This window comes from Ambystoma mexicanum, chromosome 4q, assembly GCF_040938575.1.
Source record: "Ambystoma mexicanum isolate Mex_15411 chromosome 4q, UKY_AmexF1_1, whole genome shotgun sequence".
In the NCBI taxonomy this organism is placed as follows: Eukaryota; Metazoa; Chordata; class Amphibia; order Caudata; family Ambystomatidae; genus Ambystoma; species Ambystoma mexicanum.
In genome coordinates this window covers 488,197,307-488,216,503 of record NC_090928.1, presented here as the reverse complement: position 1 = coordinate 488,216,503, position 19,197 = coordinate 488,197,307, and positions in this window count along the sequence as shown.

Below are 19,197 nucleotides of genomic sequence, written 5' to 3'. Positions count from 1 at the left end.
GGTTTTGAGACACCCCCTGTAACTTTGCACCCCCTTCACGAAATCGCAAAAAAAAAATGTAAAATAGTTCCGAGGTAGATCTATACTTTTTTTGGCAAATTTTCATGCAAATTCATGGAATGGCACCAAAGTTATAAGCCACCCAAAACCTGTTTTTCCTATGGGTTGAGCATCTCAACCATAAATATAGGGTCACAACCACAAACCCAGTCATATATTTATATATATATATATATATATATATATATATATATATATATATGTATATATATATATATATTCACAGAAAAACAGTTGTTAAAGGGACATTATGGTCCACTACTAAGACTAACACCCAGGACATCAAAAAAGACATCACAAATGTCATTAATGACATCACCGATAACATTACATATGTGGCCCACTTCTTTTTGTTCACTGAGATGTATAGGCCACGTGATTTTGTTCAGAATGCAAATTATGACATATGATGCCCTTTTTGAAATTCAGACAATCGTTCCACCATACAAATATATTCACATAGCCTATAAGTCATACTAATACTTCTAAGGTACAAAGCAGATGGCATCAAAAATAACTGTAAACTTATAGGCTTCACACACGACCAAAGTTCTCTTGGAAAGAAAACCGTCACACACACTGGTGCCACAACCACTTCATGGCACTACACTGCATATGTCAAAAAAGAAGTGGTTGGTTTTAATGTACGGATACCTCAGTTAATCCAGAATATAGGTTACCTGCAAATTTAACAAATGTCTACATAATATTCCTTCAACCCAAATTTAGTCAATATACTATAGCACAATGAACCGTTAGAATACACCAGCAGGTATCTAACTACATCCATAATACTACAATAGCACTTTCGAAAGTCAAGCTAGTTAGAATAGGCCAAGAGGCATCTAACTACTTGAAAAACACCATTCATTCCAAAACACTTTACATACGCCATCTCAATTTTTATATGACAAAACATTTTCTAATCTCCAGTGTAGTTAGAATACACTAACAGTTATCTACTTCAAACATTCCCTTAATCACAACATACTTCAAACAAACATACTATCACCCTTACACTCACGTAACTGTAATCAGGTTTTGTTTTTTTTATCCAGTACAGATTTATTTTCTCCCAATGACCGAATGATTATTTAATGGCAAAACAACAACAGTTTGTAAAATTGTCATACACTAATGTTGCAGCAAACATAGTACTTAGAATGTACTGTTTATGAGGGTCTAAACATAATGTATATGCAAAATGTTATACAGCTACAGCTTTCAACCTATCCTGCTTAACAAATGGTAGTGTTTTTTCCCACAGAAAATAAACCACAGATTCCAGCTTCATAACACTATAAAACTAAGTAACCACAGCCATTATAATCAAATACATATTCTATGAGCACTATCCTCAATTGTAATACAATCATAAGTACCATATACAGTTCAATTACATTATTCATTAATATTACAAACACTTTGTACTCCCACTACAAATCCTATATTTACTATACACATATTACTACTATGGTGATTCTGGCCATACTCTTACTACATTACCTATAATAGCTATACACATATTACTACTGTGGTGGTTGTGCCCAGGGCACATATTCTAGGGGCCATGGCCTGCGGCCATGCCCCCCAGAATCTGGCAGCTGGCCTCAACCACCACAAGATAATTAACTGTATGCCATACACTGTCAACTAATAATACTCACCCTGACCCCCAGCAATCGAAATGATGTCTGGAGACACTGTAATTGACTGCAGACTCTGTTTTCACCTATAAAACAGTCCCACATTACCTTGATTCCACTTCTCTACCATTTCTACCTACCATTTCTACGCTGTCTTCCAGCCATCAAATAACCCCAAATGTCTTTTCCAAGTTGTCCGTTCACAGCAGTGTTGGTAGACAGCTATGACACCTGCCAGACATTTTTCAACCTACAAAATAACCCCATATCATCTTTTTTTCATGCTGCCACCCTACGCAGACCTTCTTTCCACCAAATAACCCAAAGTGTGTTTTCCAGACTTTTCCCCCACCCGCACTGTCTGCGGACACTGACTGCTGTCCACGGATCCAACATGGCAGGCGTTTCCAAAAATATGACGCACCTCACGCTCTTCACCATCGAATCTGCGGGCACGTCCAATGTCTGCGGACTTCATGTCCGCCCCTGGACCAATAACATTCACGTCCACAGGCCAAAAAGGGAAGTGAGTCCGTGGACCGAACCCAGATATAACTCATTATTTCTTTCCTACTTTTTGGCCGTTTAAAAAAAAACAACTACTTAATGGATTTGCACCAAATTTACAAAAGCAAGCTTTCAGGACCAAGCCGCCACTCCTGCTGCAAATTTGGTGGCGGTTTGATCTGTAGGCGTGAGCATTTTTTTCCATTGTGTCTATGGGAAAAACCACACATTTTGCGGCTCCCCTATTAACAAAACCTCACCAAACTTTGCAGGATCAATATGACAGGCCATATCCTTTTTTTGCAGTTTCTTAAGGATTCGTCCAGGGAGGGTGAAGATATAAGCTACCCAATATGTGCTCCTCCTATGGGTTTAGCAACTGAACCATAACTATAGGGCCGCTACTGCAGGACCTGTCATTTATATTCAGTCAAAAAACTTTGTTAAAGGGACGGTATGGTTACAAGTAAAATCAAAAACACACAGAAATGTACCCTTTATGGTAGGCTAAGCAATCATAACTTGTGCACCACCGTGCACTGCTAAGACTAATACCCACAGATGTCATTGATGATATCACTGACGACATCACATATCAAATTAATTCTGATGAAAAGGCTATACAAGGGGTTGTGTTTAAAATGTTTGTAGCAGCATATCAGGGATGATCGGGAGTGCTCTCATGAAATATTTTGTATTAAAAGATGTACTCATTTAAAACAAAATATTATATTGGAGTGTGCTTGTTAATAAAACAACCTAAAAATACAAACAAATAGGCAATGGGCGCAACATGCACCACAGAAATACAGTATTTTTAATTTGGTAATATTGGTCAGTAAAATAATGGATGCAAGTCTATCCAAATATTGACTAATGTAATACTTGGTATTTATCGCTAGTAATGCAAGACTTGTGTGGCAGGGTAAAATTAAATGGTCTGATACTGCAGGTAAAGGAAGTGGACTTCTTTACTAAGTTCCAGTGACAAGGTATATACATTAGGTAAATTCAAGGGAAAGTCAGTAGGAAGGTACACAGGAGACATCCAACGGCCTGCTCTCTCACAGGCTGCTTCACTCCAACTGAGCTTCATGGAGCTTTATCTCTAGATATAAAGCACCTTTTCAATTATAAAATTCTTACTGTCATTGAACAAGAAAACTGGCCTAGCAATGTCATGAATAAAAACAAGTGGCCCACATAAGTAATATCATCAGTGAAGTCATCAATGACATTTGTGATGTCATCTTTCATGTCCTGGGTGCTACTCTTAGTGGTGCACGGTGGTGGTGCGTGTTATGGTTGCTTAGCTTACCATAAATGGTGAATTTCTGGGGGGTTTCGATTTTACTTGTAACTGAAAACTTTGCCTTTCCCCAACTCTTAAAACTTCTATCAACGTTCTGCAACGTTTTACACAGTTTTTTGTTTGCCAACCTTTAGGAACGGCTGACGTCATCGCAGACTTCTTGAACAGTGTCACATGACTGCGCGTGCATGTGAAACTTGATGACGGGTCCATGCTTTGCTGACATTTCGAAAATGCATTTTCAGCCTATCTAGAAGTTTCAAGTTGAGAGTTCACCCTTGCACAGCTCCTAGACCTATTCTTACTCATTTTCCATCTGTATTCCAGGAGAAAGCACAAGCTTGGAAGAGTATTAACACACCTACTCTTTTACTTAAAAAATGGCATCACCCATGGTCATATCTCCTCCCCAGGGGACACCACCCCCAACACCACCACCACCACCAGCTGGAGGGCCTGGGCAAGGGGAAAGGTGCAATGATGCAGAGGAGGATCAAGAGAACCAGGAAGATGAGATGGAGGAAATACCTAATTCCAGCACCCAGAGAGAATCATGTGTGTGGTAGTTCTTTAAGACAGTACAAGGGGTACCAAAACCTCGGGCTACCCATGTTGAATGCATTAAGTATGGAATCATGCTCAGCCGCGGACAACACAGGCAGTACTCATTTGGTACCATGTCCATGTACCACCACACTTGCTACACCACCCAGGTGCTCGGATAAAGGCTGTTCCTTTCTCTGGAATTAGTAGGTTATCTTCCTCTACCTCATCTTTTTCAGCAGCTAATACCACCATACAGGCCACTCCTGTGCGGCTGAAAATCCATCCCACCAGCTACCTTGCAAGCCTCAAAAGAGGCTCTTGGTCCATATCTTTCCAAGACATCAGTACTCTGAATATACTGCAACACACCACTCTGCAGGGGGAGCAGTTTCAAAGTGCTTTTGAGGTTGCAATCAAGGAGCATGAGAAACACTGCCCCTTACCTTAGATATAAGGCACACACAAATCTTCCCCTGTGCACCTACCCCTCTGTATCTGTGGTTGGTGCCCCTTCCCTCATTTCCCTCCCCACCTTAGACCTCTCCTGCAAAAACAAAAAAATACAAAATCAAAAAACACCAAAAAAAGGTTCCTTTTGGAGCCACCTTTCACAGATAAAAAAATAGAAGTAAAAAAATGCAATCTTATAGATTCCATCTACTTTACATTTTTGAATAAAGTAGTTAGATTGCATAAGATTATCCAACAGTTCCTTTTGCATGTTGTACTTAGCTAATGGAAGTAATGGACAATTGTGAGAAAAAGAAAAAAGAACAAAAACAATTTTCTGTCACAAATACTTTTCTCTAGCATACAATAAGGATCTTAATCCATGGACCTTCATGACTATCCGTGTTCTCTCCAGTCCTCTTTCCAAGGCAAGCGTCATTCAAAGACCCGAATAGCATGCGCATGTTAGGGAACATTCTCCAGAATGGCTAATTTCCCTTACCTAGTGAGTCCCTCAGCAGCTTTGCTGGATTTCTAGGATTTATTTTTTTCACCTGGTAAGAGTGTGAGCCTTTTTTTTCCACTCTTACATGTGTTTTGCTGTGTGTGTTAAACATTTTTGTGTTCATAGACTGTGGAGCCTCACCTATAGGCATCATCTTTTTTACTGTGTGTTACACAGCACCTTCAGTGCAGTGACACAGGGTTGTCTTTTAGACTTCCCAAACTCAGACTCCATTTCCTGGGACTGACTACTGTCTACCAGAACATGTAAAGTTGCCATTGACTTTATTAGTCACTTTTAAATCCAGATACCCAGTACAAACTATCTTAAATAGAGTACTGGAAAGGGTTAATACTTATCCCTTTTGTCTGTTTCTCTTGGAGCATTGTTTCACTCCCTTTTCATCAAGACTTGGCTGGTGCAGTGGTAACTACCCTCTTTTCCCTACCGCGATTATCTTAAATTGGCTATCTTGATAGCCTCGAACTTAAACCCACTAGACCATATACGTTTTTAGACGGTTTTGGCTGGGTTTATTCGCCATTTCTTTTTGAAAATGTCTTTCTCATGTTTTACTCAGGGTGCCAAACCAGGTCTGGTTCCTTCGTTCACCGTCTTTTCGGAGGCTTCTACTCAGAAGCCCTCCTTAGGCACCTGAAAGTCTGGGTAGGCAGGATGTGAGGGAGGGGTTTTAGGACCCCTGCCATGGGTTCCCTTGGTAACCCAAGTCGCACTCCTGTTTGATTGGCTAGGTGACTGTCCCGCCATGACAGCCACCCTGCTGTGTGATTGACAGCCAGGCTGTGCGAATGGGGGAAAACTGCATAAAAAGCAGGTCTCTGGGTCTGGTAAGGCAGAGTCGCCACTGGAACGAAAGAACCAATGAGGAACTGACAGAAGAGGACCCCTACAATGACTGAACTGCCCGATGAAGCCCTGCTGCAGGTCTGAATCTTCAGACTCCAATGACAGAGAAGATCTATCAGGAATCTTCTTCCCCTGAGCTGGCGGGACCAACCAGTTCACCCAAATTACAAGCCAGGACTCCCTCCTCTGGTCGAATTTGCTGTACAGAGCTACAGTGGACCAGATAGCCATGAAGGTCGGACCCTGCTTGGTTTTTAAGGAGCACACCTTTTGTTCGTTGCTTTGCTATGCTGCTGGTTTCTTCCCTGGGCAGTGCAGGACCCTCAGTCTTCCTATTTCATGTCAGTCCGACATTCGCTTCAGGAACACTGAGCCTGCAGGACCTGCCAGGAACGTCCATCTCAGCTACAGGTTCTTCTCCATTTAAAGGTACTGTGCAAATCCGGTTGTTCGTTTTGTTCAGCTGCGGTGAAGGTGTGTGAAACCTTTCGCCTATCCGAGGGTTTGTCCTTCCCTACTCTTTAGACTAACTTTTCTGCTGACCAACTTTGTCCAGAACTCTTAGCAAAGGCTTAACAGCAAACTATCCTGAAGTGTGTGATCTTGAGCAAAAGACTTTTGTCCTATTGACTTTGGCCCTAAGCCTTTTTGATTTGGTTCCATCACTTTAGTTCCTCTTTCTAGATTGCCCTGCTTACTTACCTGTTGGCGCTGATCAAATTTTACCTAACTTTGTCTTTCCCTCCCTTTTAAAATATTGGAGTGCCATTTTGCTCACCCTTCATTTTGAGCTTAACTTATCCAGAATCTATTGGGAGTGGTTAGGTGTATTAAGAGTATGATTTTTCAACTGCTTTACTTTAGTGAGATGTTAATCAACTGATGTGTAAATAAATGTATATTCTTTTACTCAGAAACCTTGAGTCTGTGTTTGTTTGAATCATAGTACTTGCTGTCCTTTGTGTAACTATTGATACTACTCATATGCTCTTGAGATAGGTCTGGCTGCTCAGCCATCGCTACCACTTTTACTGTGTACTACTGGCTTGTACCAAAGGTGAATTTGTACGGTCACTTGTAGTCTTAATTGTCTGTGGTGTTCTCAAAGGGTACTGCATATAATTCTGCCTAAAAGTGCACACCATCGCACAGGACAGCCCTTCTACCTTTTTTTTTATGTTTGTAATACTCCCTCATTGGCGGCTTTCGAATAGTCACACATCCTGCAAGCAATCACTTAAAAAAACTCTACATGTAACTCTTTCAACATATTAAACTTCCACAAACCAACTGCCATTTAACAATGTTCTAGAAATCTTTTCCATTTGAATTTCCCTTACGTATACAAAAGTATTGTACACAGTGCTGCTATAAATGCATATATGTATTGTGTAGTGAGAGAAGTGCATGCATGGAAGGGGGAGTAGGGATGGGCAAGTGCTGATGGGAGCCCAGAAAGGAAATGCCAAGAGGTGCCAAGGTGGGAGGTCACTGGCTTAGTGCTGGGGTGGAGGAGTCCCAAGGGTGGCATGCTCAGCCACCAGTCAGTGGGTTGTCAAAGGCAGAGTTTTTGGGGGGCTACTAGTGTTGACTAGGTAAAGGGCCTGGAACTGGAGTTTAAGAGGGGCAGGGAGATTGTTCCAAAGAGCGGTACCAACAAAACAGAGAGACTTGTCTCCCACTCTCTGTTTGCAGAAGTGTTTCACAATCAGAGAATTTGAGTTAAAAGATCAGACAGCTCTAGCAGCGGAGTATTTAGGGAGAGCAACTTGGAACTATCGTGGTCCCAGACCCCACAAAGCTTTGTGGATGATGTACAGAGTCTTGAATTGCATCCTTGCAGCCACCATGAGCCAGTGTTGAGATTCTAGGACTGCCGAGATATGATCGCTGGGCTTGAGGCCAATGATAAGTCATGCCTCCCTATTCTGGATTAGCTGAAGGGGGTGTAGGGAACCAAGTTGGAGGTTGAGGAAGAAGCTGTTGCAGTAGTTCAGCCTAGAGAGGCCCACAGATCTGGAGACATTGCCCTTCTGGGAGAAGGTGAGGAAAGATAGAATACCTGTAAGGAGGGAAAGCTGAAAGTTTGCCTTCTACAAAAAGACCAAGATGTGTGGATTGAAGGAAAGAGAGGAGTCAAAGATGACCCCAAGGATGGTAAGCATAGTGGGCCCAAGCAGGGTGGCCAGAGGGTGGGAGGGGAACAGGGCACAGGTCTCCCAATAAGAAGGATCTCTGACTTAGTGGTATTGAGATAGGGATCGTTAACTGCGCACCATGCCTGGATATCGGTCCGACATTCTGGGATGAGAAAGGGGGAGAAGAAAGTAGTAGAGGGAAGTCTCAAGGAAATCTGTGTGTCATTGGCATACACTGAACATGAAGAGAAGAGTAGGAGATCAGGTGAGCCAGAAGGATGAGATAGATATTGTCGAGCCACAGCGAGAGAATAGAACCCTGGAGATGCTGCAGTTGAAGAATGAGGTGGTGGAGGAAAAATTACCCAGTTGATGGTGGTTAGTGAGCAAAGAGGTCAGCCAGTCCAATGCCCGGTCCTTGATGCCGAAGGAATCATGAGCTGTAGAATAAGGGTAGAATGGTTGACTGTGTCAATTGTATTACGACCAAAAATACCATATACACTTCAATTATATAATTCCACCATAATACAAATAGGACATTCTCCCCTTATAGTACCTATAATAATGCTACACATATTACTATAGTGTATGCGGCCAGTGGCCAGATTCTTGTGGACATGGCTTATGGCCATGCGTCCACTGGCCTCAACCACCACAATAGAATAAAACCACATAACAAGTATGTACAATACATCTTCAAATAACAAGACACACCCAGATCCCCCCCAATCCTGAAAAACGTCCACGGACAGAAACATTTGCGGCAAACACTCCAGCAGCTATACAGCTTTTTATTCACCTATAAAAAGAGCTCAATATCACTCTCCCACCCTTTCCAGGCCCTCTTTTGTCCATAAAATAAGCCCAAATATATTTGTTAAACTTCTTTTCCTCACTGCGCTGTCCGTGTACAAAGGCCATGATCGCCCATCCAATATGGCCACCATTTCAAAAATTATGACGCACATCATATTTTGAAACATCCAATCTGCATGTGCCGCTTGAGAACTTTGGTGACCATTCGTCAAACGGCGCCAAAGTTATAAGCTGCCCAAAATGTACTCTTTCTATAAATTAAGCAACTTAACAAATTATATTATTACCATTCATTATATAAACATTTCTCCTAAGAAAATATCACCATTTCTATTTGGACCGAAACGGAAAAATACATTCCCATAGAAGAAATTAGCGATGATGAAATCTTTAATGATAAACAACACATCTTTCAATATAAATAAATAGTATAATGCATACAGAGCTAATAATTTCTTTTTTTCTTATAGAACATACTTTACATGAATAAACTACACCACAGATTAACTATGGGGAATCCCCACAATCAAAAAGACCATCCCAATCCCCACTTGTACACAATGAAATCATGATCTTGTCTTCAAAATTGGTTTAATTTACAAAGGACTTCAAAGCACTTCTAAATCATGTTAAAAATCATGTTTTTAGAAATGTTCATTATCACTGTCCTACTTGTCCCTGTCCCTCTTGCCCCCAACAATCACCCCAATCAAATTCACAAAATGTAAATAAAAGACATATTCATGAAGCTTCTCTCCCACCCTCCGCCGATGATGAATGTATACAAATTTCAAATTCTCCCATTTATGTTTCTCATTCTGACACCTCATCACTTTGATAAATACATGTTTTGTATACAATAAATATCTTCTTTTAAACCCCAATTATTAGTCCACACACTGCACAATTATTTGGTGGTCTGTTTATGAAATAGGGTGTCCATGGAAATCATGCTGTACCAGCACATGTCCGGTCTCACATGACAGTCTGTGGATAACGTGCCCGTTTATCCAAACTCATGCACCCAGCATCACCTGCTCGATGGGGGTCGCGGACAGCCATCGCGAACAACCCCGGGCGTCATCATGTGACCGCGCCTGTGTGGCGTCACAGGGGCGGACTGGCCTATCTGCCATTCTGCCACCTGCAGAATCAAAATGGACTTTGGATGGCCCAAGGGCCGATTTTATAAGCCACTCTGGGGACGGTTTTATGAGTGACATTCATATTGAGGGAGCTGGGTTGGATTTCTGTAACTGAAGTTGTACTTGTTACGTTGCCTCACACAGCCTGCCGCCACCTCGCTGCACAGTGGCAAACAGATGTATTTATGATTAGAATGCACATAGTGTCAGTCTGAGAACAACATCAAAGAAAAGTTAACACTTAGAAAGTGTTAACTTTGCTTTGATGATGCACCAATAGCATGAGTCGTGAGGCTACCAGTGCCCCAGCCATCCACTGGCTTGGCGCCTGGCAGGCAGCTTCACGTTCTCTTTGAGAACACCAACAATTCCTATCGTGGCAGGGAGGCTCTACATCGAGTTTGCTTTTGCCTGCCTTGGGTGGGGGGCAGGGAGGGGCTTACCGGGGGTTGCCTCTTGAGCCTCGCCCTATGAGGGCAACGTCAGGGGACTTGTTGATATGTAGCGGGCTGGCAGTGGCAGCCAATCATGCTCAAAAAGCGTGGGCCATCATGCACATTGGTGCCACACCCAGCACAATGCACAGATATTTGAAAGAAAGTGTTGATGACAGAGGAGGGAGCATGCCTCAAGCAAAGCACACCCGACAATGACAAGTGGCCTATTCAAGCTGCCTGGCCCAGCCGTGAACTGCAATGGAGAGTCTCTGGAGACAGAATTTGTGCACGTGGGTTACACACAGTAAGTAATAAAAACATAAAATTGAATGGGCCAGCATGGGTCAGGTGTCGGAGAAGAGGAAGTCACTCTGAATGAGAACAGTCAAGTGAAGTGTTTTCAATTAATTGTTACTATTTCTGTTAATCAAGAAAGGGGCAGAGCACTGCCACTAAAACAGTGTGTCACAGCTGTGCGATCATTATTTCAGCATGACTAGCAACACATGCAACTGAAACCACAAAGGGATGTTTGAGCACAGACAAAAACAAATATGAAAATAAAAATCACATTTCCAATCACACTAAATGAGTGTCTTTTGAATGAAGATCAGGTTTTCTCAAACACCTGTTGCAGGCAGCAGCATCCCTTCCATCCATGGCATATGGTGGTGGGAGCATGAGATGACTTAAACTCAATGCTGTTCCTGGTGATGTATCCAGAGCTGGTGCAGAAGGGAGCCGTGTGGTGGTCTGCATGGGTCATTGCTTGCAATACCTGGCTCAGTGTGGGGTAGACAGTGGTGGAGGGCCAGCCTTTGTAGTAGCCCTAATCCTTACAAAAATGCACCTTGGCAGCGAGGAACACTGAATCCTAAAACAACCCATTTGTGTGAACATATATGTGCACATGCAGTATTGCCAATTTGAATGAATGCCAGAAATACATGCTTAAAGCAGTGTGGGCCACATGAAAGAGCTTCCCTGGACAGACCGGGTGCAGGGAAAGGTGAAATGTCCTGTCCTGGTGGTGCATGCAGGGCCTAGGTATCCTAGTTGATGTGAAGTTTTTGGAAATAGTATCATTGTGCAGTCTTTCATTCTACTAATTGAACCGTCGACCTGCTCCAAATTCCCATTCGCCTTTTACCTTTATCTTCCTGTCTCCACCCATATTCTATCAAGCCTGGCTCCAAGTATTCAATTGAATCTGATTTCTCATAATGTGGGCCCAGGGGGTGTTAGGGACCTGGCTGTCCATGTTGCTCGTCTGTGCATAAGGCGTTTATGGTGTAGCTCAGTTGGTTTGTTGGAGTCAGCCGCACTGATGCTCGGTAGTGGGCACTGGGTTTCTGGTTGCAAGTCTGAGACAGTGCGCTTGTCTATGCATTTTATGATAGTCCAGGGCGGCCACAGGCCCTCACTCCTTTTGGGTGCTACTCGGTGGGAGGGCTCCACAAATGGAGGAGGTTCGACTACAGTTTAGGCGAATCAGGCAGGACTGGTTCTGAAGTGGTTATCTACTGCGGCAAAGTCAGGACAGAGTTACCAAATGTGCAGCCTAATGTATAAAACATTAATGCTGCTCTGTGATGCTACTCACCTAAATAAATGTTTACACTTCTGTCAAAGGTGCTACGCTCCTGTCAGTGCTGCTTTGTATTAGAGCATTGTGAATGTGATGATGTTCTGTGGTGAAAACACGCAGTGCTGCCCAGTGGTAAAGGCATTTGATGCTAAACATTGTGTCAGTGTTGAAAAAGCATGGTGAATGTGGTTAATTGTAAAGGTTTAAAATGAGTGGGCCTGGCTGGGAGTGGTGACGATACAGTATTTAGGTGTCTCCAGTGTGTCACAATAAATATGTGCATGAAGCTCTAGGTTTTGACCTGGACTGCCCTCGGTCTATGTTATCGTACCTGCTGGCTCCTTCATGCAGTGAGATTGTATGTATGCATGTCACACTTATCAGGTCATGATCAACCCTCTCTGAAAGCTCTCTAATACTGAAGAAAAAATGCATCCACGCCACGTGTCTGTTTTGAACCCATGAGCGAAAGCTCTTATCTTCTAAAAATGTCTGAAATTTGACATGGACAAACCGCTACAGGCCAGGACAAAGCTTCATAAATTTAGTTTGCAGAATTGGACATTTCCCTTAAACTGTAGTAAATATTGCTGCATACCCATTGACTATGAGTGTCCAATGCACAGTGCTTCTTGTAAGAGCTGATTTCCTAAGTTCCAGTGTACAGTTATAGGACACAGTCAATTGTACTTCTGCAATAGGTATCAAGTGTGGCAAGCACAAGTGTGCACTATAATTTGTCATAATGTGGTCCTTTCACTCTCAGTCCAAACTGTTGGCTTTGGAGCTTACTGTTCCAAACCTTGCAGCCTACGGCTGTCGTGTTCTGTAAGCCCTAGGATTGTATTTAGGAATCTACTATATATCCAGAACATGGGGATTAAGGCAATCAGCCAAACTAATTTAATTTTAAAAAACTATTTCCCAGAATGCCTTGAACACGGCTTCCTCCTTGCCTTTGCAGGTCAATGATGGGTGAAATAAAAAGAACATTGGTGCTGGCAGACGGTTGCATTTGCTGATACCTGAGGTGTACAATCTTTATTCTCTCTTAAAAGCTCAGTTTTGTTTATTGCAACTTTACTCACTGTCTCTGGCATCTAAACGCTGGCCCGTATTCCAAACAGTATGCTTTAATATATATTGGGTGTATGGTTGAATGTACGGATCCTACCTTTTATTGTGCCTGTGCACTTGCACAGCTGAACCCCAATACACAAAATTATATGAAACAATCTTTTTCTCTGTGCTTCCCTGTGCATTGGGAGTTTTGTTACAGGCCCCTCAGTAAGGGACCTCTCAAGACTGTGTATGGTTTAGATTCAGTCTCTACATTGAGGAACCTTTCTGAAGTTGCATCAAGGCCTGTTTTCTTGGGCCATTTGTGTGGCTGGGAGGGAACCCAAGGGACATAAGGTTTATTGCACCATGTTTCCTTTGATTACGTGTTTTCTGGTGTAAGGCATGCTTGCTCAGGATTTTGAACAGAAAACAGGAAGTTGTGGAAAGTGAGAGCTTCTCACTTCACTGAGGTCTAAATACAGCAATCTAAAGACAGATTATCACTAGAGCCAGTTTTGCAGCACGCTGTGTCTTAATGGTATGAGCATCACATGGTGCGCCGAGGACAGGTTTTCCTAATTTTCCAGCCAGCAATCGCACCTAGGTAGTTTAGGTGCATTACCCTGAAATAACGAGGGATGGTTCTCACATTGTAGAATCGTGTAGAATTAAAGAGGAGGTAACAGTAGTGTGCATTGCTTTAGATTAGAGATTGTCTGGGTGGCATGAGGTGTGTGGTGGCACCATGGTTGTGGTGAATTGTGGCATTGTTAAGTCGTAGCGGCAACAACATGCTTGCAGACATCACCCTTTCCTAGCACCTTACCCGGAGAACTAGACAACACATACAAGCATTGTAAATCCTGGCTCCTAATCCTGTGAGATATCTATACCTAGACAGACCCAGATGTGGGGTTCATGCATGCTTAGATTATATGCTTCTGTCTGAACTTGGATTTATCACACTCTCGTTGAAGGGCTTGTTGATGCAGCTGCCCTTTGGTATCAGCTGTGATTCAAGAATGCTGCAGAGCCCATCATTGCGCTCGACTCGCGTGTTGACGTCCCGCCTTCAGCAAACCGTGCTCAACTGTGCCGCCAAATTAGTTGAGTTCAGGGATTGGCTCTACCAGATTGAAACAAGTTTTCTCCCTTGCAGCGCACAGTTGTCAAACATAATCATAGACAGAGCCCATTAAAGGCTGTGCACCATTTTGCACTGTGACGGAACATCACTGCAAAGATCTTTGGCACCATTTGCTTGTGAAAACTCGACTTCTGGGTCCTGGGATCAGGCTGCTGTGCTGGGTATCATTAGCAGCTACTAATCAGCATCTTTCTCTTGAAACCACTGGTAAATTAACTGATAGTCAAAGCAGTGGGAAACCACAGTCTTTTCGTCCAAACTCCTCCTTCCCATAACATACTATTTCCTTCCCTCCGCCTCCTATTGGTCTACCAGCTTGCTCTCGACTTCCTCTGCTTTTACTATATTTGCTCCCCTCTCCTTCTGTTAATTCTGCACTCCTCCTTCCAGATCCCACACTCGACATCCTTGCAGTATTGCTCTTCATGTCCTTCCCCTTCCTCCTACTTGTTCACCACCTTCGCTCCTCCTCTCCTCATGTTTGCTTCTCTTCATGGCTCTTCCCTTCCTCCTCCTCATGCTTTCAGTCTCTGCCACCATCCTATGCTGACTCCCTTTGTCCTTGCCCAGACCCAGTGCATACAATCCATAACCAGCGGAGGAGCAACGGGGTGCTCTACAATGATAAAAGAAGAGTTACAAAAGGGTGTACGAAGAAGGTCTCATGATGAGGGGTTGGGGTGTATCAAAGGGTACGGGATGGTGCTACCAAAGTGGGATTTAGATATTTGTGTTGCCCCAAGTTTCTTCTCAAAGAGCATAGTATTTAGCCCTTTCCTGGCCTGGAGGAGTGTTGCAGCACATCTCTTCTGTTATCATTTAGTTCAGAAACAAAACTAGCCTCTTTAGTTTTGAACAGTAAGGCAGGTGTGTTGTACACACTGTGCTGCTGGCAAAGAGGAAAATTACCACTGAACACTTTACTGCACCTTCCTCATTGTTTAGACAATGTTCATAAAACCTGTCTAGGATCACTGTCCCAATGTTTTCTTTATTGTATAACTTAATGCCGAAATAAGTCAGCCAATGTTGATAATGAACACAAGTAATTATATTATATAATCATACATTGCTACATATTTAGGTCCTTTATTGACAAGAGTTTGCTTGAAAAAGAAGCTTTGATACTCAAATGGACACAGAGTGCAATACATTACCTTTCCTGGGGAATTCATTTTTGTCCTGGGAAATTCCTTTTTGCAAACATATTGTGATCTAATTTTCCCTCACTTCATTTCTACGACTCATTGTGTTGATCTATATTTCATATTTCTTAGTTAATCTCAAAGGACCTTGATCTTATGAATTTTCTTCTTTTGTAGATTATTTAATATGGCATTATTGACTGTACAAAATCCGTTCACCAACTCCTCTTGCTACAAAAAAAAAAGAAACTACTCAAATCTCTTTTTCACTCAGCCATGTGCTGATTTCATGAACAATACAGAATCGGCCTACTGTGGGTTTAATACATCACTGAAGCCCAAGAGATCGCAATTGCATATACGAATCTGTCTTGTTACTTAGAATCAGGTTCCTACAACTTCTCTTTTGTTTCTGCACTTTTTCTCCTTGCAGAACCCTCCCCTTGAATGTATGGCTGAGTTACAGTGTGTCTAAAACCTACCCTCTCCCCCACCCTCTGTAGCTAAGTCTCTCACTGCCCCATGTATGTCTTTCTCTTTTTTTTTTAATTTTCGAATTTAGATGCGACATATCTTTTTCAAAGCGTGTTTTCGTTTCAGTGTTTTTATTGAAATAACATATTTGCAAACAGAAATTGGTCTTTCTTGTCTAAAAGTGTTGGGATTTGAATGACGTGTGCTAAAATAAACACACTTTTGAATGGATTATCGGAATACGGAGAAAGATAATTGGAAAAAAGACATTATTTGCTGTAACAAATCAGTACTTGCGAACTATGAAGCATGTCATGGTCTTCTTTTCTGGCTGTAACATTGTAGTAGTTTATCTACTTCCGCCATGGGTTATCTACTGCCCATAGAATGCTCCACTTGATAAAACGTCTGCGTCATCCTCCTGTAAAAAAGATGAATCGCATTCAGATATTACTTCCTAATACAAGGAATGCACCTGGCAATGCTGCTGACCGAGCCTAGGCCGCAGATGCATGATTTGTGATGTGGGTCCACACGCAGCTTTGCAATCGCATAGATTATTAATGGACTGTCCAGTGAGAAAAATGGCCCCAGGCAAGTCATTCAGCTCTCCTGCAACAGGATCTCAATCAATGCTCAAGCATTTTCCTGACGCATTTGGCAACTTTCGTTTGTGGAGACACCGCTGCAGGTTTATGACATTAGACCACCTTGGCAAACATGACCAAAAAAAGGCCCTGGGTGGTTGTGTATTGGTGTTGAGCCAGGTGTTGTGGCTGACCTTCGGGTCACCCAACATAGAGGTGGTCTTGGGGGTGGCACAAGTGTACTTTAGGGGAACGTGCTTTAATCTGTTTCTTTAAGAATTCATTCAGTGTTTAGTGCCATGTTCTTTGGCTTTAAACCTCTTTGTCCCCTCACCAGGTTATGCTGAATCCAAAATCACCTGTGGATGACACCATGGAAACAGCAAATAATGTTGGCAAGATAGGCTTGAAGGTTCATAATGTAAGTGCTGGAAAGAAATGTGTCGGTAAACTGCCCCAGATGCAACCAATTAACTTCATGTGACACATATTGACGACGACAAATGTGACGAATTTAGTGGCATAAACATGTGTTCTTCCCTTTTGTGTGTCTCTCTTGCAGCAATCACATTTCAGTGGGAATTTAAGAAATGCCCAATCATGTCAATGTTTATGCCAATAACCACCACGTTCACATCTACTGATTTCCACGGAAAGGAAATACCCGGGTGTTTATTTTTAGTCTTCTAATGGATACATTTTGATATGCATGCTACAAGATGGCTTTTCCTCTACACACTGGGCAAGGATATAGTAAAAACGTAAACACAAGTGTAGCCTGTGTTAAAAGTGCTGGCAGTGAACTTGCTGACATGAACTGCAAACAAGGACTGGCAAGCCGATACTTTTTGGCTTTTGCAGTTGTTTGTTGAATTTTACCTTTACAGGCATCCATTTGTATTGATCCTATAAAGAATGGGCCCAGCTCAAAGAATATGCAAGCTGAAGTTCCGGTCATTGTGTGTTTCTTATAAGGCAAGCGTTTATGCTCTACTGGCTGATTAAAAATGACCAACATCTTAAATCAGAGATGAGGCATGAAGACCGCAGCTTAGACAGCCTACCAAGAATAACATGCTTTTGAGCTCTGTACCTCCCAGCGTAGCATCATTAATGATAGAACCAACCTTTCAGTCCTAATTATCCTGCTATAAACTATGCAAAACAGAATGGTGTAAACCCTAACAAGCTGTTTTGTTCAGGGCCAAAAAGTAGGAAACCATCTGTAGCAAAGGCATGTACAGCTTAATAACTTGTTTGCAGCAAGAAGAGAATAATGTGCTCATCAGGACGAGTTTACTAGTCATGCCCATGCAAAGAGAGCATAGGAAATCCATGTAAATAAGTCAGTTGTAAATGATGTAAGGCAGATCCAATAGGACGAAGGTCAAATGCTTATATCCATCTGAGAAACAGACTGAGAATGCCCAGGAAGAATTTGGACACTGACAAATGATGAGGACTGTGCAAAGTATTGTCAATGTTAATGTTAAAGGAGAATTGTACCACGCACTATCACAACCGGAGTGGTCCCCTGGTGCTCTTGCGAATCTGCAACAAAAAAACGGGGGGGGGTGTAGGTTAGGTGTGTTAGTAGGATACATTTTGGAGAAGAGCAAGGGAGCTGTGAAGTACTGTTGGCAGCTTCAGTTCGGTTAACACGGTTCACCGAGCATATTGGTGTGTTATTCGGTTCCAAGCCATTGTGTGCTGTTGTTTTGGGGTCTGTGTGGTGTGTTTGTTGTTGCGGTGTGGTGAAGTGCTTGCGGATTGCTGCAGCTTTAAGAGGTGTGGTTGTGTTTGGTTATAGTGTGAGGGGTGTGTGAAGAGTGGAGAGGTTTTTAGTAGTTTGTTGGGGTTGGTTAGTATCCTTGTTAGGAGGGATGCTTATTCCTGTTGTGTCTCCTTTGTGGTTTCAAGAAGGTTGTTTCCTTTCAGTGGTTAAGTTTCAGGTTGATGAGGCTGTCACATCTCTTTGTCATTAGGCTAGGTTAGCTACTTTCGTGTTTCCATCTTTGTATCCAACTAGTCCTTTTATCCCAGTTTGTCTTTGTTGTAGCCTAGGTTTGGATTTATTGTGAACTGCGCCCATGCCCTATGTCCTGTCAGATTGGGCAAGATTGTTTGTGGTGTTGGGCATGTATGTTAGATTTCTGTCCTCATGGGATTGTCGCTTGTGTTCTATTCCACCTACCGTTGTCTCTCTTGTTCTTGTAGGAGTTTCCCTTAGTTGGTCCTGGACGTTGTCTGTGCCATCATATATTCTGTCAATCTGTTCTGAGTGTTTCCTGTTTGATTGTTTTAGTTGTTTCAATTTGTCCTAGGTGTTGAAGAGCCAGGTTTTTAGAAGTTTCCTAAATTTTAGGTGGTCTGTGGTGTTTCTTATTTCTTTTGGTAGGTTGTTCTAGGTTTTTTCAGTTAGGTGGGAGAAAGAGGAGCCCCCTAGTTTTTTCTTGACGTATGGTTTTGGTTCCAGGCGAATTTCATTGCTTGATCTGAGGAGTCTCGTTGGCTTGTAAATTGTTATTTTCTTTTGTAGGAATTCGGCCCCCTGTCCTCTGATTGTCCTGTGTGTTCTGCACATTGTTTTGAATCTGATACGATGTTTGATAGGGAGCCAATGTAGTGTTTTTAGTGCCAGAGGGATGTTGTCTCTTCTGGATAGTTTGAGGAGGAGTCTGGCTGCTGAATTCTGGATGCGTTGTAATGTCTTCAGGAGGTATTCCCGCATCCCAAGGAAGAGGCTGTTTGCATAATCGATT